This window comes from Bombus huntii, unplaced genomic scaffold (assembly GCF_024542735.1).
Source record: "Bombus huntii isolate Logan2020A unplaced genomic scaffold, iyBomHunt1.1 ctg00000091.1, whole genome shotgun sequence".
NCBI lineage: Eukaryota > Metazoa > Arthropoda > Insecta > Hymenoptera > Apidae > Bombus > Bombus huntii.
Window position 1 is genome coordinate 232,201 of NW_026099346.1, and position 11,156 is coordinate 243,356.

The 11,156-nt window shown below is 35.1% G+C and overlaps 1 long non-coding RNA gene across 1 annotated transcript; it reads right to left on the minus strand.

Moving 5' to 3' along the window:
- Nucleotides 1–1,423: 1,423 nt before the first annotated feature.
- On the minus strand, nucleotides 1,424–4,392 carry LOC126876740 (uncharacterized). Its single transcript, XR_007694472.1, has 2 exons — nucleotides 4,238–4,392; nucleotides 1,424–3,300 (listed from the first exon to the last, which is right to left on the minus strand). It is a non-coding gene; the product is annotated as an uncharacterized LOC126876740 (long non-coding RNA).
- Between the last annotated feature and the right edge of the window lie 6,764 nt (nucleotides 4,393–11,156).

The window sequence follows — 11,156 nt, forward strand, 5'->3', positions numbered from 1 at the left end:
GTCGGGGTTGCATTGAGGATCAGGTTGGGGGCGTTCGGCGAGTTGCCCTGAGGGGCAGCCATCGTTGCGGTATCACGCAAACACCGTTTATTAACACAAATATCGAGAGTACAGAACCGGCGATCAACCTGGGGATTAGATGCTCGCGGTACTGGTGACGATGGTCTCCGGTTCGGTTACGAATACGCGGCCGACGGGGTGATAGATATGCTTAGTAGAACTCAAACGTGCACTGCTCCTGATCGTAAGACGCTCCGTGCTTCCTCGCTCAGATCTCTAGCAAGAATGCCCCAGTGCCCGTCCCGAGGATGCCCGACCCCCGTGTCTCCATCGGTCGCTTTTGGGACCAACCTGCCTGTCCATTAGGAAACTCTTAATTGCCGGAAGTGACCTAGGTTTTATGGCGGGTCCTCGGGCTAGCGGTACTCGTGTCGCGCAAGTGCCTCAACTTTGGGTATTCATTGTCTGAGGGGCCCGTTGGAATGTTTTACTGCCCCGTACTTCCTGTACTGGAGGTCATACTATCGCTCTATACCTTTGCTAGACAAAGCGCCCGTCCCGTCGACCGCGGTTACGTTGGGCGACGGGCCGTCGCCCCGAGCCAAAGCTCACCATCACCAGTCTCGAACGATTACAATCGGATTAGCTAACTGTCATCGTTTGACTACAACTATAGTAGACCCTGGAGTACACTGTTGCTGGACTATCCCAAGTTCTAGGTGTTCCGGTGTTCTTATCTCTCCGACATATATATATACATTTTAAATGTTAAGGTTATCTATTTTATGTTTGTTAAATATATTTAATTTTATATTTCCCCCTTTTTTTTAATTAATAATGTAATATCGTAGAATAAATTTGAATTAGAGATCGGTTGAAAATAGAAAAAACCGTGTACGTCGTCCTTCTGTGGTTCGTTTACATTTAAGAGCGCCTATGTGACTAAAGTCACCTAGTTCTTACAGAGATATGAGAAAAACAATAAAGAACGCTAGAGCAGAAGGACGGTTTCGGGTTCGAGGAGCGATGACCGAGAGATCAGAGTATGCGAGTCGAAAAGCAAGTGTGTTGCGAGAGTCAGAGCTAATTGAGTCGTTGAAGAGTAGAGTCGTTAGAGGTTTCGAGTTGTCGAAGAGTAGAGTCGTGAGAATTGATAGAGTTGTTAGAGAGAGAGAGTGTGTGTGTTAGATTCGTTGTGACGAGAGTGATCAAATAACTGTAAAGTTATTTGATATAGATACGAGTATTGCATTTAGTTCCGTTAAATAAATATCGTTCTCTGTCCAATTTATATTTGTATATTCAATTTAATATTAATAAATTGTAAGTAATCGAAAAAAAAAAAAATTTCTATCCTTATTTTCCGATATTACAATAATATATCTATATATATATTTTTTTTTTACATTTGTATTTGACAGTGTAGTTGCGCATAGAATTTATTAAAGAAAAATGTTAACAATGTGTTTTCATGATTTGTTTCTCGCGCCTGATTTCCATTAATCCCTAATATTCCTGTCGCCATGACGCGCGTTAGTTGTTCCGATGCGCACGTGTAAATCTAACATGGCTGCTCATAAATGTCATTAGTAAAGTTATAGTGGCGGGTCTTTAGTTTTGTTATCGAAGTAATTTTCCGTCTGTCGCTCGTTTTTCCTTATTCTACCGCAATTAGAACATTTATTTATTAATATTGTTTAAAGTGACAATAGTATTGTTCGTGTGAATATATATATATATATATATATTTATGTTGTGTGTCATTTTAATATGACTAATGTTTTGTAATTCTTCGATAGCGTTATTTATTGTTTTGAGTAGTTTATTTTATAGAGTGTTCGATAATATAAAACATACGCACACACACACACACACACACACACACATATATATATACGTATTCATATGCATATTTCTTCTGGCAGTGTAGTATTCATACGAAATGAAATGTCAATTATTTATTTTATATTAACTTCATTTAACAAGATAGAACACGCATACGCACACGTATATATGTATATATTTCTGGCAATGTGATTTTCATTTAGATTCCTTAGCGATATAATGTGTATTTGAGGTTATGTGTCAATCATTTGATTTCATATATACATATATATCTTGTATTGTGGCAACATAGTATTGAAGGTTTTGTTTCTAGATTATTGTGTGTTTAATGTGTGTTTACATACTTGTGTTTGATGATAGAATTCCTCAAGTCGTTGCGGTGTTAATTATTTTGAGCGTTTGGCCTATCGATAGGTTGTCGCTTAGTCCCAAGTGTTGCGTTGTGTGTTCTATTTCTTTTGTAGATTATTAGTAGTGGTTTAGTTTAGAATATAGATTATTTATATATTTATGTAGAGACATGCATGTTTCGTAATGTAGTTCTTATTTTATAACTCTTTACCGGAATGTAGGCTAGTTTTAAGTATGTATCTTAGATTACTAATTTGATTTAATAATGTAGAATGCGCACACATTAGTAGTAATTTAGTTTAGAATATAGATTATATATATTTATATATAGACATGGATGTTTCGTAATGTAGTTCTTATTTTATAACTCTTTACCGGAATGTAGGCTAGTTAAGTATGTATCTTAGATTACTGTTTGATAGAATGCGCACACATATATATATGTTTCTGACAATGTAACTTTTATTTCTTTAATAATACAATATTGTATGTTTTATGTATTCGTTAGACTATTAGTTTTTGACTTCATATATACTTATATTTCATAAATTGATAATATTGTATTTGTTGCATAGTATTGGAAGTACTGTCTCTAATATTTACTAGTTTATTACATGTCTGGCATATATGTTTATACTTATATGTAACTCTCCAAGTTGATTGATTAAAATATATTTATATATACATGTATTCCTGGCGTTTCAATTATTTCCCCTTTTGTAGTTATTCTTATTTCCTGGTTTATTTGCTTGGTTCATAACTCGTTCAATCCATTAGCTGGTTCTATTTATTTTATTTTATACTAGTTGGATTTATATTATATTGAACCACAAGTTTTCAAATTGCAAGTCGGTTATTGGTAGGTTTATTTAGAGTTGTGTGTATATGTGTTTTGTTTATTGGTTGGATCTATTAGTCGCCCTCGTTTTGTTAATCCTTCCTTTAGTTTCGTAGCGCCGTGTGTTCGTTTGTGCATTCAAATCCTTATTCGCGCGTTTTGTATAGAATGGTTTTCTTGTTCTTGTTACGGCGCGTGCGGAGCGCGGGACGTGACACCCCCGCCCTTGGAGTTCAAATTTCCAAAGGAAATTTGACTGGTGGTGTCTCTGAGTTCGCTCAAGGCGGACGTAGATGTCGTTGGTTGTTGAGTGACTACCGGTGTTATCGATATCCCTTGAGGTTGTGCTGTTTGATCATCGATATTTCGTCTTCCTTTGAGGTATAGTAGCAGGTGGGTGACTGAGCCGCATATTGCTCCTAATAGGGCGATTCCACATCCGTAAGTTTCACTTAACTGGTATCCATATATGGCTATATCTATTATCGTCTTGATTAATTTAAACATTACGAGTATTCCAAATATTGCTGCACTGACAGTTCCAAATTCCATGAAACCAGTCCATAAGCTTGATACGATATTTTTCGCTATTGTCGTTAATGTGTTTTCGTCCATCATTCCCAGGATGTTTACTGTTCCAGGGACGATTGTTTTTCCTGTCGCTCCTCTGGCCAATGTGTTCAAGACTGCAGATTTTTCTGCCGGGAACATGACGTGGTCCCGTAGTGCGTCGAGGTCTTTTTGGGTATATATTCCGCTCGTGGCCAACGACGATGGTGCTGAATATCGCCACGTTTGGCGCACGTCCGGGCGGAGTTCCTGTGGTGTGATTCCCTTGCCAAACGGGTAGCTCCGAGTAGCATTCTGTTGTATGTCGTACCTTTACTTGTACCGGAATGCATTCGACTATATGGACCGCTTCTCCTGTGATCAGAGCCATGTGTCCTGGGTTTTGGTTATGGTGTATGCAAATTCGTCGGGCGGTAAGTTTGCCAAGCTTAAAGCGTTCTCTATTAGTTTCTTCTGTGTGGTGCGTCTTTGTGTCGGTATATCATGGTATAATGTTGTCATTTGTCATTTTACTTTCGAGTTTATTAGAAATAAGAATAACCTTTTATTATTATTAATATATATATATATAGAAAAAGAAAATTTTTATATTTATATGTATTTTTTTCTCTTTTTTTTTCTTATTGTTAAAACCTTTGTTTTATTTTAGGTTTTACGTACATGTTATCAGTGAAAATAAATATTATGAATGCTACTTGGGTTATAATTATATACATATATGCATACGTATTGGTAAGTAGTATAGATGAGATTTGTTTTATTGTTATGAATATATAAGTATATATTATCAATAGGAATAGATATTACAAATATAGCTTGTCTTTGAATATATATATATGTGCGTGTAATGGTAAATATGACGGCTTATTTTTATGAGTCACTTGCATTATCAATGGAAGTGAGTGTTATAAATATCGCCTACTTTACAACATGCGTGTATATATATATTGGTAGATATAAGTGAGAATTATATGTATAGTTATAAATGTTGTTTGTTTACAGGTGGATAGCAAAAGTATTTGGTTTCGTGGGTGGCTTACAGGTGCCTTACAGTTCTACGGTGCGGATTGCTATTCCTTGGACTAAAAAAATTTCTTTCGAGATGAGTCAGATTATTGTAACGATCATGCATGGGAGGATTTTCTGCAGAGATTCCAAATGCTCTCTGGATTCCTCGTGAAACGTCTGGACAACGCCTACATGTACTTCCATCCGTCGTTCAGAGAATGGTTGATGAATTCGCCATCCGTTCTGCACGCACATACAAAAATAGTTAATGTATATATATATTATTTATTTTTATTTTTTATTTTTTTTTTTATAAGTTTCGTTCGGACCTGTTCCTTTGTACGAAGACTGTATCCCTGTATATAATATAATATATATAATATGTTATGATTATGTTAGTTGTTATTTATTATATATATATTTTCCTTATCTCTCTCTTTTTTGTTTGTTTTTTTTTTATTAGTACCTAACATTGCTATTATGATGCTGTATTACATTGCATTGGCTATTATTTGTATGTGCGACGAATTTTTCAACATGGCCGCTCGCGTGTCTCTTTGGTATGGCGTTGGTTTAATGTCAACAGTAACGTGTTGTTGAAATAACTAATTAATTGTTAATCATTATAATTTTATTTAGTAGTTTTTTTGTAATATTGTTTTGTATTTCATGATATTGTCTGTGTCAATACCGTGTGCTACTTTAATGTGATAGCATGGATTGTATTGTCACCGAATTTCAATAGTCATTGTTTTGATTATACGTGACTTGCATTTATGTAAGTCTTGTTTAATTTAGTTAATGTTTTGTGTATTGTGTTACCAGTTATTTTCGTGTAGCATAACTTTATTCCTCTGCACCGAGTTCAGTCATGTCTTGTTGTTAATATTTAGTTAGTCTATCAATTTCTAACCTATTTCTGTGTTTATTGACTTTTCTTATTTTCCCTATTAATTTATTATTGCATGTACTTGCTATTTGTTATTATTTTGTGTATGATATAAATTAGTTTCCTTATTACTGATTAAATTTTATTTGTTAGATTGACATTGTAATTTCTAACCCATTTCTGTGTTTATTAACCTTTCTTATTTTCCCTATTAATTTATTATTGCTTGTACTTGCTATTTGTTATTATTTTATGCATGATATGAATTAGTTTCCTTATTAATGATTAAAATTTATTTGTTAGATTAACATTGTCTGTAATTCTTCAGATTCTGCTCTTTCGATGCTGCGTCACTTACCTGGATCGTTCCCACAACATCATCCGATTCTTTGATATGCCTTGGATACTTACTACGGCTGCCTTCTACTACGGCTGCCTTCAATCGTCTTATATCTGTGGTCATAAAGGTGGTGTTTAATTTATTTAATTCAATATGTGTATAATACATTGTATGCGCGACCGCTATTGGGCATTACAAAATAACATAACAATACTACGTAGATTAATGCATAACAAAATATCCTTTTACTCCAGTTATATTTATTACTAACTCTCAATTAATCTATCTTGATTATTTTCTAACCGCTTTCTATACTTTATCAGCTATTTTATTTCTTCTTATTAACCTGCGAAATTCATGCATGTACACTTCCTTGTATAGTGATTAATTGTTCACGAGGTAGGTTGCACTTTCACTGTTTTAGTTATTCATTGAACTAACACGTTTTACGTTCAAACAGTAATTGGAGCACTCGTAATAAACCTTTTCTTTTCAAGTTTCCGCTATCTGTGTTATTCAACGAACAGTGCCATGCTTCCACAGTATTGTTATAACATTTAGTACTGTTGTATTTTGCATTAAGGCAATTGAAGTTAATTTGTTCATTTATTTTTCAGCTGGCTGTTGTACATGGTATTCCGCAAACAGGGAGCCATAACCTATTTTGCACGTAAACCTTCTCGTATGATGATTACTTGTTCACAAGGTAACTTTCACTTTCACTCTTTTAATTATTTATTGAATCAACACGTTTTATATTCAAACAATGATTGGAGTACACATGATAATTTTCTTTTTTTTCTTTTTAGGTGTTCACTATCTGTATTATTCGACGAACAGTGTCACACCTCCTTTTGATTTATCCACAATATAGTTATAACATTTAGTAACCTTGTATTTTGCACTGAGACGATTGAAACTAATTTATTCACTTATTTTAGGTAGCTGTCGTACATTATGTACCACGAACAACGATCCATAACCTATACTTGCACGTACACTTTCTTGTATGTTGATCACTTGTTCACAAGGTAACTTTCACTTTCACTAGTTAATTATTCATTGAGTTAACACGTTTTATATTTAAACAATAATTGAAGCACATATAATAATTTTCCTTTTTTTTTCTTTTATGTTTTCGCTATCTGTGTCATTCGACGAACAGCACTACAACATACACTACTGCACTACGTTGCCCACTGAAATCACTTTATTCATTGTTTATTTCGATTATGCGCTAGTTTTAACTTGTTTAAGTGCACCGTTCGCGGAATCCCTTTTTTACTTCAATCTTGACGTTTTGGTTCTGCAAGATTTCTAGCACTTTGTGTGGTCCAGTATATTGATCGGAGAATTTTCCTTTACTAGGTTCTTTTAGTAAATATATCGAATCTCCTATTTTAAAATCTTGAGGGTTGATTCGTCGATCGTAATATTCCTTTGATCTTAGTTTGGATTTTATCAAATTTTCTCTTGCCATTCGTTGTACGGTGTAAATTTTATTGAACAGATCTTCGAGATATTCTGAGTATGTTGGTTCCATGTTCTCTTCGATTATTACTTCACCAGTAGGTTCTCTGGCTAGATGTCCAAAACTAATTCGTGCGGGGAGAATTTCGTTCCTTTCCTTCATTTTAGTTTTTATTTTGCGCCAAGACGCAAGTTTACTGACATCGATCCAATTATCCAATTGCTTGCTAATAGCATTCAAAATACAAATTTTTGAAAGTGCTGCAGCCATATTAACCCAAAAATATTTTGTATATAGTATAGTGTGATACTATCTATATTTTCCTGGGGGAATCATAAGATCAGCACTACCTACTATGTTACCTACGTCAAATATTAGATGTAGTAACCAATAAAGTATTTTTAATCCAATTATAATCCAATGGCTAGCGTATTCAAGTTTTTATATATATCTTCAACTGGTGATTCCCTATTTTCTCCCTTTTGATTTCTTTGGGCTCGTTGAACTTGCGTTTCTTCAGCTTGAAAATGTTTAGAATCCTTTTCCTTAGTTACCCTTTTTCCTTCTTTATTTACTTTATTCACAACACCTTTATTTTTCTCTACCTTTTCAGGATGAATAGTTTCACTGGAAGTGCTTATTATAATTAAATTATTATTTATTTGTATGGAACGTTTAGGAATATTTTTGGTAGATTTGGAATTATTCTTTGAATTTTTATTACAAACCATTTTGCTTATAGATTCTGTTTTGGATTTAGGGATAGCTATATTTTTATTTTCTATAGTGTGATCTTCTTTGCAATTTAATGATTTGGCTTTGAGTTCGATAAAGTTTCCTTCTGATGGTTTTATAGAAGTTTTTGAGTGAGATACACTCGCTATCTCTTTTCCTATTATGATTGAGACATTCACGAAATTCGTGGAGTCTTGCTTTTGTATCTTTGCCAAGTTGAACGTGGAGAGGCAATTCGCACTTCCCAGCGGGTCCAATATCTCTGTGATATTATGCAGTGGATAAGCATTGCCTGTCGTCTCGTCGTTCAATTTCCTAGTTTCTGCTTCGTCTGAAAGTTCTTTGGCACTAATATTATTTATCTTGTTTGGTAACTCAGGAAATTTCTCACTCATGATCCTGTCTATGGCACCGTGCGTCCTCTTATTATTTAACGTGACATTATCCCTTATCACAGCAACGGAATGGTGTTTGCATTGAAAAGTTGATTGGTTGAAATGATCAGCATCTCTCTTTTGATTTAGATCTCTATCGAGGTGTTTATTTATGCATTTTTCTTCCCAAATTATTGCTCTTGCTTCTTTTCTAACATTTTCTTCTATTCCCGGGTTGTTTAGATGTTTCCGCGACGGCGGTACAAATCTCCAGTTCTGGCGGTTGTTTCGGTTATAATTATTCGAAGGTGTCGAATGTTGGTATCGAATTCTATTGTTCACTTGTTTTAGTTCTCGTGTTGCTTTCACGGCTTGGCGGTACGCATCGTCCAAGGATTGGTATCCTGCTATCTTTACTCGTAAATACACCTCGTTTGGAAGCCCCTTAACGAAAGCTTCCCTCGTGTCTCGATCTATCCTATCTTAAAATACGGTGCCGTACTCGTACCTTTCCCCGTTCATTATCGCCAGTCTGAGATCTTTGACGCGTCCTATGTAGTCCAAAATATCTTCTCCTGGTCGTTGAAATATTGTAGCTAATTCCCCTTTATATTCGTTAACCGTTTTTCCCGGACCGAACATATCTTTTAATTTATTCCCGAAATCGTTTAAACTTATTACTTCTGTGTCTTCTATGGCGAGAAATGCGTGTCCGCGAAGCTTATTCGTTAATAATTTTATTAACTGAGATTCTTGATGCCTAGGAACCATGTTTCGTGCGCGCTCGCATGCTCTTAAAAATCGAAATACCGAGGGTCGATGTCCGTCGAACACTGGTACTGTCTCTATTGCATCTTTTAACTTAATTGGTTGGGGATTAACTTCTATCGGTATTGTCGCTTGGGAAATTATCGGCAATGATACGGGTGTCTTGATTTCTTTTTTTATTTTCAGTGAACGCACATCGTCTTGTAATTTATTCATTGTTGTACTCATGTCGCGAAAATTCGCATCCCATGCTTTAAGTTTTTCCGACAACATCAAGATCATGTCTTTGTCCAACGATTCTAATTTAGTCGATATTATTTCTTAGGTATATATTTTATCGATAATCGTAACAACTTTAATTCTTTGTGGAGCGAATCGAACCGTTTAAACCAACTTTAATCCTCCGTGAAGCGGATCCCACCGCTGCCACCAAAAATTTAAATCTCTAATGTTACGTATCAATTTGTTTGTTTAAATCGATCAAATCTTAAGTTTAAATTTTACTGAAAAATTTTTTTTTTCGTTTGAGTTTGAATTTAATCTGAAGGGAAATAAACTGAATTGATATTATTGTGTATGTAATACTGATTTAGATTTCTAATTAATACGATAGTTGCTGCCACCAGAAATAGTCTAAGGACTATTTCAAAATATTTTATTTTTTATTATTTTTTTTTGTTTAATGGGTAGCGTTAACTGACACTTAATGCAACTGGTAAACGATTTCCACTTTTCGGCTAACCTACTATGTGCAGGGATATTGGCACGGGAGAGGATTAAAGCTGGGAACAATAAATATTTGTCCTCGTTAAACGGATTTTTATTTGAATGTAGAATTGCTTAGATTATTACCTTTATATATATTTTATTAGTCGGATATATATATTTTAGCGTTGCTGGATTGGATAGGAATGTGAGATTTTTCGTTGTTTTATATAAATTTATTTTTACTTTTGACTTCTTCTTCTCTTTTAATTTCGCTGTAGTAGTTTGCCGTTAGAACCGAAACTCAATTCATTTACTACGATGGATTCTGTTACCATGATTTTCTTGCCTTTTGAGTTTAATAATCGAGGATGATTCTAACGATCCTCTCTGTGTGGGACTCGTGTGATTTCGCAAGCCTTGCCCAAAGACGGGTAATATTTTACCAACAGTGGGAGGAGGAATGCGAAGATCGATGGGTGTTTTCGATAATCGAAAACACCGTTTGCACAAGCCAACACAGCGAACGATCCTTTGGTTAAATTTTCGAAGGGAAATTGTTCTGCTATTTCTCTCTTACAATCGCATGCAATGATGGCACGAATATCGGTTAATAGCAATGCCGGTATTGCTCTTAATTTTCGATTGACCCCGACGATGTATTTAATGGTCCTCTCTGTGCGGGACTTGTGTGATTTCGCAAGCCTTGCCCAAAGACGGACAATATTTTGCCAACAATGGGAGGAGGAATGCGAAGATCAGTGAGTGTTTCAGTAGCTGAAAATACCGTTCGCACAAGCCGACACAGCGGACAACTCCTTTGTTTAAAGTTTAAACAATGATTCTATCTTCAAAACCGTTCACGAAAATAAAACGAGATCGATGATAGGAAGTTCTAATTCGATTCTCGAGGGCAACGAGATTATCAGAGAAGAAGGAAATTTTCAAAATTAATTTTCTTACCTTGAGGAGTAGGTGCTGTCTGGTGCCATTACCTTAGCTGCTCCGGTGGTCGTCGAAGTTTTTGTTGGATTTATTACTTGAACTCGAATATAGTTTACTATCAACTTTTACTTTATTTATCTATTTCGATACAGACTGAACAATTTACTAACTGGATTAATACCGCAATTACAATGCGCGTTTCTGTCTAAGCGATGAAATGAGGACTTCAAAGATAAAATCTTTCTTTTACTTAGTCGCGGTTCTCTTTCCTTGACCGAAAAACTAAAGACCCCGAAACGCAAAATACTATACAAAAT